General features: G+C 37.3%; 1 protein-coding gene across 12 annotated transcripts in view; it reads left to right on the top strand.

Annotated features, from left to right (window-relative positions):
* ATP2B1 (ATPase plasma membrane Ca2+ transporting 1) overlaps positions 1-14,574 on the top strand; it is a 129,746-nt gene that overhangs the window by 33,786 nt on the left and 81,386 nt on the right. The window contains exon 1 of one of the 12 annotated variants that reach the window (XM_082351791.1): positions 7,826-9,083. The exons of the other annotated variants lie outside the window; for them this stretch is intronic. The gene's annotated coding sequence lies outside the window, so the exon portion shown is untranslated. Of the gene's footprint in view, positions 1-7,825; positions 9,084-14,574 lie in introns of those variants that run through there. 12 annotated transcript variants of the gene reach the window in all.

Below are 14,574 nucleotides of genomic sequence, written 5' to 3'. Positions count from 1 at the left end.
TTGTTTTCCAAGAACCTTTTATCTTTTTTTTTTTTTTTTCCTGAAATAATTATACCTAAAAATAAGTTCTGGCTAGTTAGGGCTTTAAGTTAAAAAAGCAGCAGCACATCTACCACTAGAAGAAATGGATTCTGGGGCAGCCTGGAGAGGACCCTTTTCTTACCTGTTTTATTATAGTGGTAACTAATGGTTGAATCATGTGAAATATTTTCATGATGATGATCTTGAGTTGTGAGGGCCACTTTTCTGGCATGTAGTGAAAACTTCATTGCTTCAGTTTTAAGTTACATAACAGCAGTATTGGGGAGGGTACAAATTTTATATTTGCATGGTTTTTCTAGCATTATAGTTAAATAGTACCATTTGTTCATTTAGCAAACATTCAAGTGCCTACCTTGTGCCAGACTACATACTCCACTCTATGGGTAAAAGATGTGCTCCTTAGTCTTATTGTTAATAAAGGAAGAACACAGATATTCTCAAAGTTCAGAATAATATCTTTAAAAGAATGACTAGTAATGCTGCTTTCAGGTACAAGTATGTCATCCTTCATAATAGACAAGTATTTTGGCTCTGAAAGAGATATGTTGACGTTTATATAATACGATTCCCTATGTACTGTTACATGTATGTCTTAATTGTGAAAATCGTGAACATAAGCTTAATTGGTAGAACAAATTGAGGTTTTCTTGTCTGTTTTTAATGATGAATTCTCTTCTTGGTCTATAAACCTGTTCCTTTTTTTTTAGCCTCTTTGTATTTTTCGGCTGCGCCGCAGGGCATGCGGGATCTTAATTCCCCGGCCAGGGATGGAACGGCCAGGGATGGAACGTGCGCCTCCTGCATTGGAAGCGCGGAGTCTCAGCCACTGGACCGCCTGGGAAATCCCTGTATTTTCATATGTAGTGTGACGCTTTTCACATAATGAGCTTCAGTCAATACTGATGATAATGAAAATTCCTGATCTCTTCAACATATGATCATTCAGAATTAAAATTCCCATAGAATTTTAGTGACATGCTGAATTTCCGAATAGATGAACATCTCAGAGAGGTCTAATATCATGCTTCAATATATATGTGAGCGTATATGCAAAGGCAGAGCAGAGTGGGGAGGAGCAAACCACACTGCTTGGGTGTGAATCCTAGCTCTGTCCTTAACAGCTTTGTGACCTTGGACAAATTACTTAACCTGCTTCATTCACTTCAGTTTCCTCAGAGGGAAAGGAAAGTGATAGTACCAATCTCACAGGGCCATCGTGTTCCATAAAACACTATGGAAATGTTAGTTATTACTGGTAGCATCATCGTCATAATCATTCAACTTCGTGTAAAACCCATAGCACAAAGCTCTCTATATAGTAAACACTTAAAATTGGTTGGTTTTTCTTATACATTTGGCAACAAGCCAAAGAGGTAGTACTCAGAGGTCTCAGAGGTGTTTACGCCATCATGGGCACAATTTCAAAGAATCTGTTTTTAATGCTACCTTGTGGCCAAAGCTTTCCCCACTTAGCCATCCCTGTGTTCCCCCGAATATCCCATGTGCATTTTGTATTTTCTGGCTAATTCGAAAAGGCTCTAATGAGACATACTGTTTTAAACCCTGTATGAGCTTAATGCCCACTTTTTTCCTTCTTCCAGATCTGTGAATAACTAAAGGTTAAAGAATCAACCAGTGTATACTTACCACAGTTGTAGTTAAATAATTGTATAGTTAGTAGTTTCATATATATATATATATATATATATATATATATATCTTCTCCAGAAGAATGTAAATTCTGTGGAGACAGAGATGATTCTGTTTTGTTTCCCTCCGTGTCCCCAATGCCTAGCACTCAAATGCACCTTGAATGAGGAAAATGTTTGCATGCTTGTTCTTTTCATGCTAATGTTAGTAAGGGATTACAAGTAGGTGTACATGAATGAAGATCTTCACCTCTTCTGAAACTTGGTAGGCTAATTGAGGAGGTACACAGTTAATAGAGTTAGAAAAACCCAACTTTCAACGCTTGAATAAATGAGAAAACTAGCTGTATGCTGTTACCTATTCTATACCTCCTGATTGTAAGTATTTTCAGGGGGATGGCGACCCAGTGCTAGGTATGACATTCACTCTGCCACTGTTGTTACTCATGCCATATTCATATTATCCACATTTCTCATTTGCCTCATTTAAAAGTCTCCAATAATGGCCAATATGTATAAGGCCAGTACTGCCCTTATTAAGAAGATGGATATCCTTAAGGTTCAAGTTAAAATTTGCCATAATAAAGAACAAATTCCATCTAATCTTAAGGGAGAAATGTTGGATGCTTTGGAAAGACACATTATACAAGATGTCATATTCATTCTCTTTTAATCCTCATGACAGCCTTGAGGGGTTGATAGCAACATATCTAATATTTATTTTGTAGACATGATCTATCACTCTTACGACAGGGTCTGAAATTCAGTGTTTCGGAGGGAATAGAAAGGATGGAAATGATTAGATTGAGAAGGAAAAGGAATTTAGCTACTGATTGGCTATTGGGGAGAGAGTGAGAAATCAGAGGCGCTTTTGAGCTGAAGTGGTCGATACTTTGACTGAAATAGGAAAGGGTAGAACCGTGTTTCCTAAAATATTCTGTGAAACACTGGTTCCTAGAGATATTAATAGGTGCTCCATTGGCGGGGGTGGTGGGGGAGAAACAGTAGTTAAAAATAAGTTCAGGAAATGCTACATATAATATTTCCCTCTTGTAGATTCACAAAATTGCATGGCTGTGCAAAGTCTGACTAAAGAAACCTATTTGCTATGCTGACCTTTTCACATCATAGCTGTTAACATATTGTGAATTAGCCTTCTCTAAGACACCAGTTTGGAAAAGTCTGGTCTAGAGGAATTTGGGGATTGGTAATAGGAATGGATTTTGAGGTTTTAGCTTGAGGTTAAAACTAAAAATTAAATGACCATCAGGATTTTTGAGGTGAGTCAGAAATGAGGTCTGAAAGTATAGTTTTGTAGGTGAATTACATGGAAGCAAGAGACAAAACTGGAAAAGAAAATACTAATATCCAGTTGAAATTCTGAACCCAAGACTATTGAATTGCACCTGGGTCCTTCAGATAAAGGCACAGCTTTTCAATACCTCACGTATATGCAGAGATCATGCTGACTCTGTAGAATCCACAGTAGGCAGATAACGGGGAGTACAGATAGTGTTTGTAAGTACAAGTCTAGAGTTATAACTGTTGAGTGCTGGTGAGATAAGAGTAGAGGACCCCAGACTTTACTGGGATGGGTGTAGAGGCAGAAAGTGGATAGGGGAGCCAGTCAGAGAAACAGGAAGGGATGCTAAGAGAGAGAGATATAAAACTAGAAAGTGCACGTGGAATGCGAGGGAGGAGTGTTTCACCGGATAAGCAGCCATTGGTGTAGATAAGAAAGGGATATCAGATCCTTGGGCCCAACTCCTCCATTTTACCCATGAAAAACTGAGAGCAAGGAAGGAGAGTGATTTGCTCAGGATTAAATGTTAGCACAGCAGAGTCAGGATTAGAATCTGGTCGCTTCTGTTACCTCTTTGTACTCTAGAGATGTCAAAAGGGAAGAGACTGCTAATGATAATGTTGAGGTTATCTCCTCTCTTGGGAGGATGAGGATTGGCTGTTCCCCAAAGGGCCCTCACAGGATAGGGATTACATCCCTTAGTAGGTTTACCATGATAAAGAGTCTGAGACTTGCAGGCTCTGAAACTCAGTTCATCTACACTCTAATAATCGATTTTTTGGATCAGACTATAATTCTCAAAGCCTCATGAGATTGATATAAAAATCAGAATGTCAGTTTATTAATTTACATGGGAAAAAAAAAGTAACTGCCTTGGGAAACAGATTCTCAAGTCCTGGCTAACACATTCTCTTCCCCGTAGATTTTGCCACATGAGATGCCATATTATAATTAGAAGGTTGCTTAGTATGTCAGCAGAACAAGTGGTATAATGTTTGGAATGTGTAATGGAGTCAGGCTTTTCTTACCCTCTCAAAGACCAGTTACCTCATCTGGCAGTTGGGGTAATAATAGTACAATACCTTGTTCACAGGGTGTTGAAAGGATTAGGTAGAGTATACTGTGTATTGTTTAGCACAGTACCTGGAACATCAGTGTTATAGTTCTTCCCAGTTAGGATACAAATACTACTGGAACCTCATCATGGCTTAGAATACTCTGCTAAACACTGCTTGAATGAGAAAGGCCAGGTTTTCTTTTGCTGTTCTAACAGCTGTCTTTTGCCTGTTCTTTCATGGTTGACCCGCCATTTCTGATTGTTAAATGCCCCCCCCCAATTAAGTTAAATTAACTCATTCAGTCTAGCTAATGTCTGACCTTGAGAACTGGGAACCGTTTTAATCTTTTTAGTATACTTGATGTGGATACTCTGCTCAATCGATTATATTAGGTTGAACCATATGAAATTGCTGATATTCTACTGGTTTTCACGTAGAAAAACGGCAGTGTCATATGGGTTAATCTAATATACTGATTTTAAAATTTAATTCCTTCCAGGTGGTCCCAGTAGTTTCTGTTATGAGGAGCTAAGTCTGTTGATGAGTTCAGAAGACTTTCCTTTAAATGCAAAGAGCTGTACCCTTATACTTCTCTTCCTGTGATCAGGTTCTGAGAAGGTTCTTCTGTTGTATGTCTGCTTGTGTCCTTTGTGTAGTATACTATTTTTCTTTTTCCTTTTTTTAAAAAAATTAATTAATTATTTTTGGCTGCATTGGGTCTTTGTTGCTGCGCGCGGGCTTTCTCTAGTTGCCGTTGAGCGGGGTCTGCTCTTCATTGTGATGTGCGGGCTTCTCATTGCGGTGGCTTCTCTTTGTTGTGGAGCATGGGTTCTAGGCGCTCAGGCTTCAGTAGTTGTGGCACACGGGCTCAGGAGTTGTGGCTTGCGGGCTCTAGAGCGCAAGCTCAGTAGTTGTGGCGCACGTGCTTAGTTCCCCCGCGACATGTGGGATCTTCCCAGACCAGGGCTCGAACCCATGTCCCTGCATTGGCAGGCGGATTCTTAACCGCTGTGCCACCAGGGAAGCCCTAGTATACTATTTTTCCTCTTTTCTTTACATTTACTCTCTTACTTGCTCAGGCCAGCACTGAACATATGAATGATTATTCGTAATTCCTAGACTGGTAGTTTACATGGTGCATTTTCTATTTAAGTTATTAAATCAATGTTTGCTGCTCATTGTACATTCTGTGTATGATATCCTGGATCATGGCCATTAACTTTAAAATGTTCACAGTTTTGGTAAGGATACTGTGGGTCAGTACCAAAATAGGCAAATTCTTCCATTGCACTAGAATTTCAATGTAATGCTGATAGATCAAAGTCAGAATGTCTAATAATTGAAGGCAAATATGTCATTTTTATAATGCTCAGCTAACATCCACAGGATTTAGGAAAGACAGTAATCTGTAGGCTACTCTGACAAATCAGCTAATTCCCCCTAGTGTTTTCTGGTTCTTGTCCATTTACAATATGTGAATTCTAAATGGTTATAATCGTTGGATAGATATAGATCTGTATTTCCGCCCTGAATATTGTGCCACAAAGAGTTTTCCAGGTTGGTGTTTAGTTTTCTTAATCATTATTTTTAAGTTTTGAAGAACCTTCAACAATTAATCATCTAATTTTAATTGTGGGAAGAAAACCTTTTTTCTGCCTCTGGGGTGTCACTCCACTGTTCTTTTTTAAAGTAGATCAATCTAGTTTGTAGATCAACTGTTAGAAAATTCTGGATGTGATCCAGGCCTCTTGCTTTTTAATTCTTAAATTCTGTTAGGTGTCATTATATATAAGGACATCACATTCAAATATTGAATTTAATGTCTTCACTTACTTAGCAAGTATGTATTATGTGACTTCTGTATCAGTAGCTTGACTTAAGTATTATACAATGTTCACTGCACATGACGGTTTATTGGAAACTAAAAATGTGTTACTGCTAATTATAACAATTAAATAGCTATGGTTTATTAAGTACTTACTATTAAGTGCCAGGCTCTAAGACATTGGGATGATTTCTAAGATATTTCATGTATTAATTCATTAAAACCTCTTCAAAATTATGAAGTAAGTGGTGTTATCCCCATTTCACAAATGAGGAAGCTAAAACACTGGGTAAATTGCCGAAGGTCACGCAGCAAGTACAGAAAAGCGCTGAAATGAAATCTAAGAAGTTGTGGACCTGCCATCATCGTAGTCATGATTCCCTGGTGAGCCAGGCATCCTCTTGAGTGCTGAAATAATCTCTGCTTCTCTGGAACTGACAGTTCCATTTGCCGGCACCCGAGACAGGCCTTACTTAAAGGACCAGTATCTTCAATGCATTGCAACATGTTTTCCAGTTCAGTTCAGTTACCCTGTATTGAGCCGTTTCTGTGGGAAGGTGTTGTAGCTGTAGGTGGTCACTAGGAGATGAGCAAGACCAGCCTGTCCTCAGAGCTTACATTTTAACCAGGAAGAAAGTCATGTACACAAGTAATTGTAGTACATATTGAATGTTATAGTGGCTCAAAAACTACAGAAGCAGAAGTAGACTAGTAATTCCATGTCATGGTGTCGAAGAAGGGAGGGCACGTTAACTGTTCCTTGAAGGAGAAGTTAGTAGAAAGGCAAAGGGAATAGGCCAGCTTTCATTGGGAAAAATGACGCTAGGAGATTATTTGAAACTTGTCCAAAGAAAAAGGAGGTGGGGAACCTGAGAGTGATACTGAAACAAATGGATGACAGGAGTGGTGCTGATTTGGTACATGACACCATGCTGAAGCCGTCAATATCCACATTTCTTATACTGAAGACCTCTACAGAGGAGAGATGCTTACAGGCTAGATGCTGCCCAGTGTCTTATCACCATCTTAAAAGTACTCCTTCCTTCTCATCTCCTTCCTGGTTCCTTCATTTTACTTTTTGCAAGTGCTGTGAAAGTGTTCTGACCTTTTCAAAGGGTGATGTACGTCTGTCATTAGTTTTAGAAGATGATTTATAAGAGTTTTATAAAATGATTTATAAATCATTTGTATTAAGAAATTATCATAAAGAAATAGGAAGTCAGGAGCTTTTGAAATCTGCATGTTTTCTCCCAAGTACTATATTAATATGAACCTGAAGTTTTGGGGGGGGGGTTTGTTTGTTTGTTTTTAATGTGTGTGCCTGATTTTTTAAATATTCTGTGATGGGAGCTTGAGGATTCTAATTGCATTGATCTTCTACAATTTAGATGGACTCTTACCCATTTTTATTCTAGTGAACAGTTAAGCAATTTATTAGCCTCTGTAAGAGCTATGAAAGGAACACAAGTTGTGGCTACTCCCTCAGAAAGCTTAAGTTGTATTTAAGAAGAGAAGATAAACTTTTAAGAAACCTTCCAAGCATATAAGTAGATAGTGTTTTTATCATGGTATCATCTCTTTCCTGTGCTGCCTCCTTATTTTCCTGTGCTCAGGTATGTCAAACTATCACTCACATGTCTGTTTTCAGCCCTTTCATCACCTCTCCCCAGCCCTGCCTCAATCCAGGTGTGTCCTAGACAGTGAAGCCTTTCTCAAAACCACATCCCCATTAACACTCGTCGCTTTGTGTGCTCACCCAGCCTTTCCTGATGCTCTCTACAACACTTAATTGTGTTTGCTTGTATACTTGTCTTTCTTCCTCATTTAGACCGCAGACTCCTTGAAGAAAGAGACTTGGATGTAGGGCTTACTCAGATATGTTTGGAACTGATAGGAACTTCAGAGAAAACAACAGATATGGGGGGATAAGTGTAATAATATTGGTGATTGAGTTAGATTTGCTGCAAGATACTCAAATGTTCATGTCTGTTAACAATTGAAAACATTGGCCTGGAGCTTGATCAAGTCCTTAGATATAGGTCATGATGTGATATCAGCTGCTCTGAGAGGCCTGTGGATAGATCCCTGGGTGATAACCTCATTTAGGGTATGGTAAAGATGTAAAAAGCCAGGAAATACATGGGCTGAGGAGTATTGCTTAGAGACCTGGGAGAACTAAGTAAGAAATATAATGGATAGGAGGGAAGAATACTGTCAAATGACACAAAAATATATAGGAGGCTGAGGACTGAGAAGAAGCCTGAGGTTATTAATCACCACAAGCAGCCAACCCGGGAGTGGGAGGATGGATCTAGTTTGCCCAGGGTCAGGGTGAGAGCAGGTGATCAGGAAGAAGCATTGAGGATAGACCTTACAAGAGGTGGTAAAAGGAAGGGAAAAAAGCATATTTTGTTTGCCTAACAAAATCCAGGAGACGACTGTTTTGGGTGGGAGGAGGAGAGAACGGTCTTTTATGGGGTCGAATGTATCTGAATATTGAAGTTGAAGGAACCAGTACAAAGTAGTGGCCATGGCTTGCAGTGGCTGTCAAGGAAATAAGGAAGTATGGTCTTGGAGTAGACTTGAGTAGCCTGGAGAGGCAAGAGTTGGAGTAATTTAGGAGACTCCAAATAGAAAAAGGAACATGCTAGGAAGTTAGAGATGTGTCAGTGGATCATATGTTACTGAGAAAAACAAGTTTCTAATGGAATTTAAAATTTTAAATGGCATTGCTCAGCCAGATGGTATGTCTCTTCAGGGGTAGCTAATTAACCAGATGAGTGTAGTATGAGAATAAAAGAGCAAGGGACGACAGAAGAGCAAAACTGGAATCTCTGACCATTGGGAAGTTAGCTTTCTTAGGGAGGTAAGTATGATCAGAAAAGGTCTTGACTGCCTTTGAGCCTGGAGGTCAGGATATATATACAAGATTCCTAAAAAAAAAAAAAAAAAAAAAGATTCCTTATAGGTGAAGAGAAATAGAAGTTGCACCAGAGAGGAAGTCTTGAAAATAGAACAATTCCAAGTGATGATGACTTCTAATGTGTAGCTCTACCCTTGAATAGCAGTCACAGAGTACAAATCAAAGTCTTGGAATGAAGGTCAGGAACTGTGTGAAACCAGGGAGTTTGAAGGATCATCAACATGATGTGATGGAGTGGTTACAGCTCAACACATCCCCTGATGTCCATATTCTTTGCCCTTTGGTGAGTTAACTGTAAATCAGGTTCTTGCCTAACATCCTCTTAAAATATAGCTTACCTTGTTTTTCAACCAGATTTTCTGAATGTGTTGCAAAAGTGAGTATTGATTTACTGGGCTGTTCTTTAGTAACCATGGCTGGAAATTGCAAAAGACCATCGACTAATCAAACGGTATAAAGAAAAAGGAGATAAAGGAATGGAAAAGGGTCTTCTGCCCTTAGCTCTGTGTTCAGTTGGTTTAAATATTGGAATAAATAATCCTTGAAATCTAGAGTTTTTAATTAAGAAGACAGAAAGCTCATGTTAAATTTATAGATAAGAGTTATGCTTCCCTAAATATTGCCAACTTTATTTTTGTGAGCTCGTTCAGTGACATAATGAGCATCCTGTTTCCTTAAGCATTTAAGTGTAGGTTCTTGTGAACTGACAGGATAGAAGCTCTTAAGAACTGAGTAGGCTGATAGAGCAGCTGGTGTGACATTCAAGTGTTCATATTGCCTTCTAGCTCCTGAACAGAAGGAAAAAAAACACTGTTTTAATTTAGAAATCTTTCTTGACTATAGCTGAAATTCTCAAAACCAGTGAGACTAGAAAATGAGAGAACATTTCGTTCTCATATTTAACTGTAGATAGAATATGTTCTTATATTTGTTGGTAAGCAGCACTGGATTATATAAAATTACTTCTGAGCTTTTCAAAGGCCTTTCTTTCGCGTGGAAACAATTATTGTTAGGATGAAAGTTCTTAAAACGCCTAAATAGAACAATAGGATAGGAGAAAACAAAGGATAGTTTATTTCTGCGAGAGAGCAGGAGAAGGTAGATATCTGAATTGTAGTTCTCTGTTAAATTTGTTAAAATTTAATATTTTTAGGTGTTTAAAATCATTTTACATACGTTCAAGATAAAGCAATGTGTCTTCACGTTTCTTTAAATAAAGGAAATTATTTGCAGTATTTGTATAATACATCAATATACTTGGTATTAAAAATAAAAACAAAGTAACTGTATTTTTAGAATATGGTGTGCTTTCAGTTATTCATGCAAATTAAGAATAGCATAACAAAGAACCATGAGTAATTTGCTTATATTGTTGTTGGGAAATTTTGGATTAAGGTGATAATCCAACAGTTTGTTCCTTAGTCAGATTTCAGGGCATACTTATTATCTATAATAGTGGTTCTCCAGACCAGCAGCATCAGTATCACCATCGCCTGAGAAGTTTTTCGAAATGTAAATTCTTGCGTCCTGCCCTGCACCTACTGAATTGCTGGGGATCAGAGACCACCAGCAGTCTGTGTATTAAAGAGCCCTTCAGGTCATTCTCATGCAGGCTGAGGTTTGAGAACCACTCATTCCTGGTTAGGACAACCTTACCAGAGACACAGGCATCATCAATGTTGGGAACAAGATGAGTCCAACTGATTTGACCATAAAGCAAAATTGTCTATAGTGAACTTCAAGTAATCTGTGTTTGGGATCATTCACATTAAAATTTTATCATATCTTCTGCTTAATTAAGTACTCTGGCATAAACAAATAATCTGTGCTGGAAATGACAGTTATCAAAAGAGTAATTGTCTTACAGCCCCAGGGAGGGGGATGAATCACCAGTTTACAGAAACTGTTCTGCTTTGGGCTGACATATTTCTTTATAAACTAAAGACTATGGGGGAAAAGGAGCTGTACTGGGGGCTAGGATAAGAAAACTGGGTGGTTTTTTCACACTTTTACTAAGCCAGACTGCTATAGTGTGGTTTCATCATTTTAATTGAATAGTGAAATTATGAGATAGGAGAGAAACAAAAAAAAAATGAACCTTGTAAATGCACACGCAAATAAACTGATCTCATGCTCGCTACCTAAAAACAGATGGAAACAGTTATGGTCAGGATTACAGTGCCACCCAATCCCTCTCCACTGACTCCCTTGACAATTTCAAGACGAAGAAGAAGCAGTGAAAAATGAGAAAAAGCAACCAGAGGTGGCACTGTGGTGGGAACAAGAGTCAACATCAGAGAAATTAAGGCAACAGTACATTTCAAGAGTGAGGTAGTGATTAACAGTAACAAAGGTTGCCAGTAGGTCAGATAAGAGGGACTAAATGTGTCTGTTAGATTTAGGAAAAAGAGAGGTCAGTGGTCACCTTGAAGAGTAGTTTTTGGTGCAGCACAGAAGCAGCTGGTTTGAAATGAGGTGATCTGTGAGTTGGAGATAAAATAGAAATGGCAAATTTAAGAGAGGATGATAGCTAGATGAGGGTTGGAGGATTTTCTTACCAATCTGCCTTTACAGGTAAGATTTTTATCTCTTAATTCTTTAGATCTAATTGCTAACTTTATTACCATATTGATTTGGCATAATTGTAATTTAACATGAGTAATCCTAACAAATTATTTCTCAAATAAATATATCATTTCTTCTAGGCTTTATGAAGTATTGAAACTCAGCATTGTTGCTTTGCATAGCCTTGAGAGTCTAGGACCCAGTTAAGAACCACTGCCATGTTGCAGTCATTATATAATTTATTTGGAAATCTGAATTACCTTTAACTTACATTGTCTGAAAGAATTTAAAGGAAAGTTTGTATATTTGCATACCAAAGTGGTTTGAAAACTCCTTGAAGGCTATGACTTTCTCTTAACAAACTAAACACCTAGCATATTATTTTAAACATAGCATTAGGAGTTTTGTATTGCTCTGCTGTTTGAATTGCCATTGATTACTAATGTAAAACCTGTTTTTCAAATTGATTTTTAGCTAAGGTTCAAACAGGAATATTTCCATTCAATAAACATTGAGCACCTACTATATTCCTGACAGTGCTGGGGTTAAAAATAAATGGCACAAATCCTGCCTTGAGTTCACAGTTCATTGGGGAAGACAGAGAGGTAAACAGATCATTGCAGCTGTGTGTTAACGAAATTGAGTTATTTGTAGTGAGGTGGATGGACCTAGAGTCTCGGGCAGAGTGAAGTAAGTCAGAAAGAGAAAAACAAATACTGTATGCTAACACATACATATGGAATCTAAAAAAAAAAATTGTTCTGAAGAACTTAGGGGCAGGACAGGAATAAAGACACAGACGTAGAGAATGGACTTGAGGACATGGGGAGTGGGAAGGGTAAGCTGGGACAAAGTGAGAGAGGGGCATTGACATATATACACTACCAAATGTAAAATAGATAGCTAGTGGGAAGCAGCCGCATAGCACAGGGAGATCAGCTCAGTGCTTTGTGACCACCTAGAGGGGTGGGAGGGAGACGCAAGAGGGAGGAGATATGGGGATATATGTATATGTATAGCTGATTCACTTTGTTATACAGCAGCAACTAACACAACACTGTAAAGCAATTATACTCCAATAAAGATGTTAAAAAAACAAAAAGCTGTAATAGAAGAACAAGTTAGTGCCTCCACTATTCTAATCTACTTGCTTCCCACCCTGAGAGATTTGCTAAAGTGGTCATTCTGAATTTATCACTGGCAGCATCTGTAACTTGCCCTTGAAAGTATTATATTTAGTCTCTGTCTCTGAAAGAGTCTAGTGGGTAAGTAACTTACTGAGGGGAGTGGGACTAATTTTTGTCAACACAGACACAGCCATGGTATTCATGAATTTTTTTGAGACTAATAAATCAGGTGTTGTAGTCTGTGCTTATTTTCTGCTTATCCGTTCTATGAAACAAATCCTGTTTGGTGAATTTAATCTTATGTAAATGTATCATTCTTTACTCACCTGATGTAAATTACTTTTCTAAACAAGCTTTATACGCTCTTTTACGCAAGCGTGTATGTTTTCTTTAAGCCCATAAAACTCGATTAATGCACGTTCAGAGTAACATTAAAATTAAGTAATCCCTTGGTTCTTCAGAGTGTTTTAATGGAATAATTTGAATATAACAAAATTTGGTAAAAGAAACTTCCCACCACTCACAATCTTGAGGTGTCCACTCTTTGATATGTATGATATTAGACCATCTGCTCTTTCCTCCGTTACAGTCAAATATTACATGCTAGTACTTATATATTCAGTAATTTACAGTACATTTTTGTCATTTCTTATTAAAATTGCTTTAATTTTTTAAAGACTAAATTTTAGGGTATGAGTTAGGTATAAGATTTTTTTTTCTGCAGAAGGTGACTATAAGGAAGTTGAAAGAGCATAGTACCTCTTGCTTAAGATATGAAGATCAGAGATAAATAAGGCATGGTTTTTGTCTTTAAATAAATGTTCAGTATAACAGACCTAAATTTAGGCATAGTTATAACAGTCCAGATTCCCTCAGGGAACATTTAAGGTGGCGAGTTTCAGGTTGTTCACTGACTGAGAGTTACTGCTAGTATCTGGTGGGGCTGGGTGAGGCTGGATTTCTTAATTTATGAGCTAGTGCTCACTGTCAATAACATGCCAATAGCAGCTACAGTGAGAAACAGCTATAAAGATGTTATCCCTCTTCTCACAACTACTTGTCTACAGAGGAATTTGAATTAATTTTTATGTTTAAAAAAAAAAGCTAAGAAAATGGAGATTTTGTGAGTGTTCTTTTTTGAAAGGCTGCAGTCAAAAACTTTTACCCTTTTGTCAATCAAATGGTGTGTCTAATAGTTAGGGTGTCAGTACCCATTTTGAAGTACAATGACAGTTATTTCCCCATAGTAGCCTCCTTAAAACCTGTATGTTGTTACGATTTATCCCATGATTTAAATTTTGATCTTTTACTCTTCTTTTTAATGATTTTTGTGAGCATTTAATGCTTGCTTTCTTTTATTCTTTTTGGAAGTAGATGATGATGAGTGTTTGGTTTCAACGGGTATAAAATGAACAATTGAATTTGATCTTCAACATCCCTTTCAGCTGTTAAAGTCTATGATATTTTCCTTTGTAATCATTTTTTAGCAGAATGCTGGCTTTTTAAAATTTGTATATTGTTGGTATTTTACTTTGATTTAGAAACTTTTACTATTTTTCTAAGTGAATGAAAATAAGCTGTCTTTAGAGGATTTTCCCCCCCAAACCCCAGATCCATAATTTGTGTTCCTATAGAACCAGTCATGGACTAAGAACCTTTGTAAATACTGTTTTTTTATTTTTAAACATTTACTGAGACATGTAATAGACCTAGTAAATAGAAATTTGACTTAACACTTAAATTATTTCAGTATATGAATGAAAATTTGAAGATATTTTATTTTACCTTAAGAGAACTGTTTGAATTTTCTTGGGAAAGAATATATGAAATCAGAGGTAACTTAATGTACTGAAGCAGTTACCAAATCTATAAACATTGGAATATTAAAGAGTAAGGTTTAGGACTATAACTTTTTCTGTTAGTTTTGAAATTTCATCCCAAATTGGGAGTGATTTGAAAAAAATCAAGATTACTTAGGAATCTTTAGTTGACTCAAAGGACACTTTAAGAGATTAATGAAAGTTTAAATGAAAGGATTGGTTTCTAACAAGTAAATTACTTTTGATTTATAACCAGTTTGTG

Source organism: Balaenoptera borealis (genome assembly GCF_965194805.1).
Source record: "Balaenoptera borealis genome assembly, chromosome: 13".
NCBI lineage: Eukaryota > Metazoa > Chordata > Mammalia > Artiodactyla > Balaenopteridae > Balaenoptera > Balaenoptera borealis.
Note: the sequence above shows the minus strand (reverse complement) of the source record. Positions and strands in the feature narration are given on the sequence as shown.